The sequence below is a fragment of the Mustela lutreola genome, chromosome 8 (assembly GCF_030435805.1).
Source record: "Mustela lutreola isolate mMusLut2 chromosome 8, mMusLut2.pri, whole genome shotgun sequence".
Classification (NCBI taxonomy): Eukaryota; Metazoa; Chordata; class Mammalia; order Carnivora; family Mustelidae; genus Mustela; species Mustela lutreola.
In genome coordinates, this window is record NC_081297.1 from 10280037 (window position 1) to 10289135 (window position 9099).

Below are 9099 nucleotides of genomic sequence, written 5' to 3' on the forward strand. Positions count from 1 at the left end.
TGAAGAGAATTCAGATGACACAGTCCCCAGAGCCCCCAGAGCTCAACCTCCTGGGCACAGAGGGAGATGGAGAAGGTTGGAGAAGCATGAGTCTGGAGGGGCGAGGAGAGACAGGAGCACGCACGTGTACACCAGTCCCTCCTGCTTCTGTTGCATGCCGCGCCTGGTGCCTCATGTCTGTGGTTAAACCCCTACATCTCTCTATCTGCCCTCCTAGCTTTCATCCATCATCTACCACCAGGGCCAACCTCGTGTGTCTCACAGAAAGCCCAGCCTAGTCATAATATAGTCAGGGAGCAAATGCCCAGTGCAGAACATTCTACAGAAGAGAAGAGAGATGAGTGACAACTTGGTATCTGAGATCGAATGACCTCAAAACAGCCATGTGTGCTAAGCATATAGGAATTACTGAAGGAAAAAGAAATATCAGGCAAAAGAGATTCATCATGCTGAACAAATACCACTGCTCCCTCTCCTATTAACTAGAAGAAAGCATTTTTTTTTTTTCGTGGTCTTTTGGTCTCCTTATGAGTTCTGATGTTCCCTAGTATATTTTAACCTTTTTGTTTGGTTGACATCCTTTCTTTAAATCTTCCCCAAATTCTTTTAAGAAACAAGTAGAATACAAATGTCTATAAAAAAGAGCAGCAGGACAGAGAATGGTAACATAGTTCAGTGTTTCTCAGTAGTCTGATTACCACTGATTCCTAAGAGTCATCCAGATGCTTTAAAAATATCAGTACCGTTCCACATTCCAGATTTCTGGGAGTTGGCCCTAAACCCATTGATGAAGTAGTTGAGTAGTGATCTGAGGGGTGCCTGGGTGGCTCAGTGGGTTAAAACCTCTGCCTTCGGCTCAGGTCATGATCCCAGGGTCCTGGGATGGAGCCCCGCATCGGCCTCTCTGCTCAGAGGAGAGCCTACATCTCCCTCTTCCTCTCCCTCTTCCCTCTGTTTACACTCAATCTCTCTCTCAAATAAGCAAAAATCTTTTTTTAAATTGTGTTATGTTAGTCACCATACAATATACCATTAATTTTTTATGTGATGTTCCATGATTCATTGTTTGCGTGTAACACCCAGTGCTCCATGTCTTTAAAAAAAAAAAAAAAGTAACAATACCTATTCTGTTTTTTTAAATACCAAGAGATAATCTATATCAGAGGATTTAGCATAATCCTCATTGATCAGCAGTAGGGACCAGTGTTTGACTCTTGCCCTGGGTCTCTATGGGGTTGGCCAGTGCAGAAGGTGACCCTTTGCTTGGCTAACTTTAGAGGGACCCTGGCTTCTGAAAAGCCAGGACCCTTCCTTTTTGTGATACTTTACACACCCATTAGGATTTCTCGCAAAGCAACTGTAGCAAAGGAAGTTGGGACAGGTAGTTCCCTCCCACCACACCGATGGCAAGGGCAGCACCCAGAAGGCCACGCTCCCTGAACTGGGCTGCGTGATCTTGGCTGCCAGAGCTTCACGGAAAACTCTGGAACACCAACCCCGAAGAGATTATTTTTATTTCTACACTGTGCTACTGCTTTTACTCAGCCCGCCTGGAGAACACCTCCCAGTTAGAAATTGTACCACCAGGCATTAGAACTATGTGCAAAGGCCATCACTGAAAAAGGCGGAGGCATAATGGAACCCATTTGAAATAGCTCAGCAAATATACATGTTCAGTTACAGAAGCTTTCAAAGTAAATAACTTGGCTACTTGAAGCAGAAAGTAAGAAAATAAGCCAGGCTAAATAAGGGAATCTTTCCTCGATTTTTATTTCTTTTCCCTCGGGTACTCAGGGAAAGCTGCCAGGTGTAGTTCTAGCAAATTTTAAGAAACAGAGTATTTCAGCAGAGGTAAAGGGGGAACAGGACTTCTCCAGCTCCACTGGGGTTTTTCTGTTTGTTTGTTTGTGGGTTTTTTGTTTTGTTTTATTTGGGGTTTTATGGGGATTTTTTTGTTGTTGTTTTTTGTTTTGTTTTTTGGGTTTTTTGGTTTTGTTTTGTTTTTTGCTTTTTGTTGTTTTGTTTTGTTTGTTTGTTTGTTTTTGTTTTTGTTTTTTTAAATACTTACACTCTCCAAATCTTTCCAAAAAAGATTGAGGCAGTAATAATTCCTGTTGCTCCAGTGTCTTGGTTTTGAACAGCAGAGGTGATGTGAGGAGCCCTGTAACTTCTTTGCTGGAGGCAACCTTCCTCAGTTAGGTGAAGAAGGACTTCATGGTGAAGTTTTAATTCTTCAAGATCAAGTCCAGGCTGTTGCATCGCAGAGTCTGGAAGCAGACACATCAGCACACACAGCATAATACATCTACTCCCAAACGGAACACCACGGGAATAGGTTCGGTTTAATGTGCGGCAAAGGGCTGCATGCTCCTGGCTTCTCACACTTGTGCCTCCTTATCTGCGGCGCACAGGTCTGGCCTCCGAGGTTTGAACTGACATCCTCTTGGGAACTTTCTGCTAGGGGGGCTGTGCACAATCGCCATCAAGAGAAATCTCATGCTTTGCCTGTTTTCTAGCAAAATACCTAAGCTGGGGTTGTCTTTTGATAGAGCAAAAGGGATTTTTTTTTTTTTTTTTAAATTCTTTAACTCTAGAAGACCTGCCTGCCCACGCAGTGATTCATTACTAAACAGGAGGTCACAGAACAGCAGGGGGAGAAAGGCTGATTCTTAGTCCAAATTGGTGAATGTTACCAATGATAAATTCTTGAGATAACTTCCTGATGAGCAGAAATAGAAGAATCTGCACAGGGAGCCCTGGATTCCTTTAGAGAAGAGGGTCCATCTACTTCCCCCAATTATTAAAACGTATGAGGCTACCAGGACTGTGTCCACCATGAGAATCTGGGCCTCGTTAAGTGGACAGATTCCACGGTGCTGGTGTCTGTTCCCAAACATCCTCCCCCTGCAACCACAACCACCTCCTAAAAAATTCAGTGCCCTCTCCTTGCTCTTGTGCCTTTGGTGTTCATTTGATGCCTACTGACGTCCCCAGTCACCTCACCCCCTGAGGACACACACACGTAAAGCCTTTCTCCAGACTCGCTGATATCAAATTTCAGGATTCTTCCTAGGTTAATAAATCTTATCTACTAATTCAGGTTAATTTGTGAATAAATGTCAACAGTTTCAAGTGCTGCCTCTTCCAGATAGGATTTACATCTTATCAGGATTTATACCCGGGGATGCAGGTCAAAGAAATGAGTAATGGGACAAGGAATTTAATTGTAATGGGGCTGATAAAATGGTTCACAGCAGCACTTAGGATAGATAGTTCTTGTGCTTTAATGGGCCTGAGTCATCTAACTCACATACCTTATGAAGCAAATGCAGGGATCCACTCCACTTCCAATGAGGAGTTTGACATACAGAGGTTAACTAACCTACCAAAGGCCACACAACGGGCAAGCGTCCATGCCTGGGTTCAAACACAGGCGACTGGTGTGTTTGCAGAGCCCCATACTTCACTGCTTGACAACAGATGGGAAAAGAAACTTTGGGGTATGTGGAAATAAATGAACAGCAAGCAAATGAGAACTAAAGTGGGTTGTTTATGCCGAGTTTGCTATAGGAATGGGGCCAGCTGCCATCTCTTGTGCTGTGGCTGAGACTCAGTCAGGGAACAGAGTGGGAAAGGTGCATGGAGGACAAAAGGGAAGCGTCAGACATACCCTGGCTGGAGGCTGTTGATGTGGGAGGCTGTAGGCAGACGGACTGGAAGTGGGTCGCCCCATGTGATTGGTTACAGGTGCACGTCTGGCACTGTCTGGTTGGTCCTTAGGCAGAAGCAGAGACAAGAATTAGGAATGCTGTCAGTTGCTGATCCAGCACTAGTTATTTGAGGCCAATCATTAAAAGGGTTCTTGTTTGGCTTTCTGGACTGTCTTCTAGAAATACTGATAGGACTTTTTCTAAGTCTGGCTTCTAGAGAGCTGGCCTCCAGAGCTGGTTACGAAGGACAGTGGGTTGGTTTCCTGGACTGGTTGCTGCAGATAGTAGGTAATAGTCCTATTTTTAACATATGGTCTGGCCATTGTCAGCTTGTATGTTTAATCTCTAAGGCAAAAGAATCTGCTAGAACATTCATTTTTCTCCCACCATGGAAGACAGCCTCCTTCTGGAAAGGAGTCTTCTAGCTCTCAGCAGATTCTTTCACTGGAGCAGGTTTGTGAATTAGGTCAAAGTCTTGATTTCTGGTGAATTTCTGGTGTCTGTTGAGTTTCCTAATGCTGACCTCGCCTTCGCTACTTAATATTTGCCTGGTGGTGAGGAGCAAGAGGTAGAAAAACAGTCGGCCTCATCCTTAATCATGCCCACGGAATAAATGTCAAAGGTTGGCTAAGGTCTTAGCTGAAATGCAAGGAGGGGAGAATTTCTAGTTCCCTTTTCAAACTAAAATTCAGATCTCAAAATTACTACACAAGTGAACTGGAGGAGAGGCAACCTGTTCAACTCTTTTGCTCCCAAAGACTGAGCTCCTTTGCAGCAGCTGGTGGCCTACCCAATAGCCTACCGCATTTCCTTATGTTACTAGATGGTTCTGTTTTCAAGAGGAGTAAGCATTTAACAGAGAATCTTAAATGTATGCAACACAGATAATGAGTTAAATTTTTTTTGTCCTGAGAACCAGGTCTTTTCATTATGATAAAGGAAGTAGAATATACTACCCTTGCCTTCAGAGAGTCCTACAGTCTTTTGCGTGAGAGACCATTTTTCAATGACTTGAGTGAATGACAGTTTCAACACCAAGCATCCGGTGAGTTTTGCCTTGAGAAATACATCAGTCCCTAATGAGATATGGCTCTGGCTATGATTTTATTGACTCTTTCTAACACAAAGTTAATATGAAAGCTAACATGAGTGCTTGCATTTGGGGACCTGAATCAATTACATACCCACAACAAGTACAGATCTATGTTCTAAAGATGTTAAAGGAGGAGAACATGATTAAAAGCATGCCAGCATCCTACCTATGGAGAGCGTGATGCAACAAGTGCTAGTGACCAGTGTTAAAATTGGAATCTAACATAAAATACAACAGTGGCTCCTTCCAGCTACCGGGTGAGCACAAACCCAGAAGCACATTACCCATCGGTAAGGTCAGTACAATGTTGAAGAAAGCGTGGAGCATTTGGCCGAGGCCACTATCTTACTCACTCCTCCTGGAAGGGAGCAATTTGGGACCAGGAAAGGGGTCACAGGAGAGTGGATGTGAGGACTATCCTGTTACGTACAGCACAGCAAGGAGAGTATGCAGCATGATAAACGTGGCCTTTAACCTGACTCGGTTATTGGAGGAAGTGATTGGGCGAATCACTTCTCTCCCTGGGCTTCAGTGGCTATTATACCTGACAGAGCTACCTATGTAATAGCTGTGTGACATTTCTGTATAGATCCGTGAACAAACTTATGAAGTGTTTTAAGGTAAAATTAAAAGATTCCATGTAGAAGACTATGAGTATAATACTCCTACTACTATACACCGAAATGGTGACTGCAAAAAACCAAACCAAAATAAAACAAAAACAAAACAAAATAAAACCAAACCAAACAAACAAACAAACAACAACAACAACAACAACAAAAAAAAAACCAAGTGGAAGTCTGAAAGAAGAAAAGAGCAAGCCTAAAATTCTGCAAACCCTTCTTACCATTAATTGGGCAGACAGAGAGAAGAAGAAAGGAATATTTTCCTTTCAGAAGCCACACGTGAAATTAGAAAGGAATTATAAGAGATTGCTCACCAACGAGTATTGAAACAAATTCGAACAGCCCTTCCAATAATCCATGTAAAATAATTCCTTAATTTGATATTCTCTTGGCAAAAAGTGGCAAAAATAAAACTCGGTTGTTCCTTCCAGGACCCTTGAATGAGTGTCTAGCTCTACACCTAAAAGAAAATATTTTGTCCAAAGTCATCTTTAAAACTCTTTTTTTTAAAAAAGACTTTATTAAAAGACACAGTGAGAGGGGGAGCACAAGCAGGGGGAGTAGGAGGAGAAGCAGCTTTCGCACTGAGCAGGGAGCCCGACATGCAACTCAAACCCAGGACCTGGGATTATAACCTGAGCCTAAGGCAGACGCCTAATGGCTGAGCCACCCAGGCACCCCTGAAGTCATCCTTAAAATTCTAAAGCCTGAAGCACCTGGATTCCTGATCACCATAATGCACACACCTCAATGAGGTTTCTGTTTCTCTTCAGTACACACACAGAACTAAGCAATCAGCCCACGCATCTCCTCGGCTCTCCTCAAACACTTGAAGAATAAAATGAGAGACCACAATAAAACCTGAAAGATGATATCTTCTGTTTTCTTTTTTTTTTACATAAGGATGCCCATTTCCACCTTAACGTATTCTTTTGTGATTTATTTGGAAAGCCAGACACGATCTATGGAGATGTGTGTAGGCACGTGGCTGGGCATGTGTGCACGTGCGTGCCCCCGTGTGAATATAAAAAAACTCCATCACATGTGCCCACTCAGGTTACAGCAGATATTCTTAGATATAAACATTCCACTGAATCTAGTCTGGCTAGTCATCCTCTAACTGGATTAACTCTATTTCTGCCTACAAACCAAAGAAACCCAAACAAGGCCCACTATAAAGAGATGACATCAAGTGTGCTTCTCTACATAACAAAAAGGATGTTTTAATTAAGGGCAAAGATTTCCTATCATATTAAGAATGAGTTCGTCATCCATGGCATCATTCTCAAGAGCGAGTCAGAAAAATGAACAAAACACAAAGCAACAAATAAAACGATGCTTTTGTTCCACGGGCATGATCCTCGGGATATAATTTTATATATGCACAATCTTTTTATGCTAAGAAGGAGTAAATCTTCAATAGAAAACAATTAAAAAAATGAGAGAAGTTCATACTTTCAAGATTAGTGAGGTAGCAGAGCCCCTCAGAGAGACATTTTGCAGTGCGCTGAGGAATAAAATAAGAACTCTAGCAGAAGCAGCCTTTAAATGAAGAGCATATCAAAATAAGGCCACGTCTGTGGTTAAAAGCACCGAGGCAAGCGGTAATACGTCCACAGAGGAGGTGTGTCATTTTGGCTGCGCTCCAGGAGAAAGGTAACAATCCAGTGAGAGGTTCAGAGAACAGACCTTGCGCTGAAAACCCCTCAGGATATAGGATGACACTGATAACAATCAGGAAAAGAAATCTGACAAGCACTTAAAAAAATTATCCGTTCCTATGGTGCCTGGCACCAGTAATCCACTCAAAACAGCTTTCAAAGCACTGGGGCCATATAGCCAATGGCAGTTCTCTTACAAAATTGCCACTAGACACTAAGGCAACGCCTACGGACTGTCATGCACAGGGGGTTATGCAAATTCACCCCGTGCAGGGTGACACGGCAGTCACCATCCAATAATCTCTCTATTGCTAATTGTACCCACTGAATTTTGATAAATTGTCTATAAATAGCACAACAGATGCTTTTGTTCACGGGGTTCAGGTAGATCTCTTTTTTTCAAGAGTTCAACCCCAGGTTGGTTAATTTGGACCCGTGGACCCAGGTGGCAAGGAGAGGGTTTTCGTGGTCATTAGCGAGTTCACATCCAGGACACTTGGGTAGATGAACCCGGTGTTTTTAATGGTAAGCGGACTATGTTATAAATGAACTGGTGTTTATGTGAGTCAGAGTGCGACCCACTTCTTCTCTGCGAGGGTATGTGCCCTAGGGTAATGAGCTAGCTCCTAAAGACAATTACAGGCCATAATTACTCTCCAGGCAAGAAGAGACTACGTTAGAATGGGTTTATATGTTGTAGGTAAATTATTTTCCTGAGTTTTGTCAGGAAAGGACACGATATCATCCTCCCCGAAAATGTGAGACGGGAGGGAACACATATCTCCCAGACATTTTGTTTTCCTTAATGGGGCCTTGAAACTTGATTATCAAGGACGTACCTATGAATAAAAGGATTTTTTTTACATTTGTGGGTGGAGAGGAGGACTCTGGGAGAGACAAGTGTTTGGAATCCTGACTCTTACCCAAATACTTGCCTATCCACAAATTTCCAGTGCACCCTTGTCATTGTTTTACCAAAACTGCGCTCCTCACCTGAGACTATCTGACCCGCCAGGCTGTAGACCGGCTGCCCACACCACCCAGTAATTACCTCTGTTGGTTCTACAACTGTCACATATATGTCTTGGACAGCAGGAGATTTTATATGCACTGATTTTTCCAGCAAAGCAGCTAATAAGAGATAAATGTGAACTCGCCTCACAAATACCACAGGATATTCAAGAGCACGGCACAGAAACGGGCTTTATATTATTGTATGCCTTCAGCTTCAGTGTCTTTTCAGCATGCAATCTGTTCTTCAACTGTGTGTGCTTTGCCTCCGAGGCTACCAGGAGTCACTCACCCCATGGGAGTCCTCAGTCTTCTACCACTCCTGGTCCCCTCCCCATGAAATAGCACCATTTTGTTCCTAAAATGGCAAAGAGTGCAAGTAGCCTTAATGCAATGACTTTTTTTTTTTTTTTTTTTTTTTTTTTTTGGTCATCTCAGCAATAAGTTCTTTTAATGTCCATTTTTCTGGGAACCTGATTCATCAGCCAGGTGAAATTATTGGGCTCCTTGTTCTCTAACCTCCGTTGTTGAGCAAGTTTTGATCTGTTCTATATAAAACATCTATCATACCTTCCTCAAAGAGCTAATAGTATATTATGGGACAGAGAATACAAACATAGGGCATAAATTAATCCCATTTATAACACGCAGAGATGAATACCGTTCACAAAAAAAAATCTATTCTAAAGATTATTCTCAGCTTTCCTTTAATTTGGTTACTTTTTTTTTTTTTTTTTTTTTTTTAAGATTTTATTTATTTTATTTGACAGACAGAGATTACAAGTAGGCAGAGAGGCAGGCAGAGAGAGAGGAAGGGAAGCAGGCTCCCTGCTGAGCAGAGAGCCCGATGCGGGACTCGATCCCAGGACCCTGAGATCATGACCTGAGCCGAAGGCAGCGGCTTAACCCACTGTGCCACCCAGGCGCCCAATTTGGTTACTTTTTGATTTTAAGTTCAGCGTCTCCAGAAAGAAAAGGCAGCAAGTCATTGGTGAGAG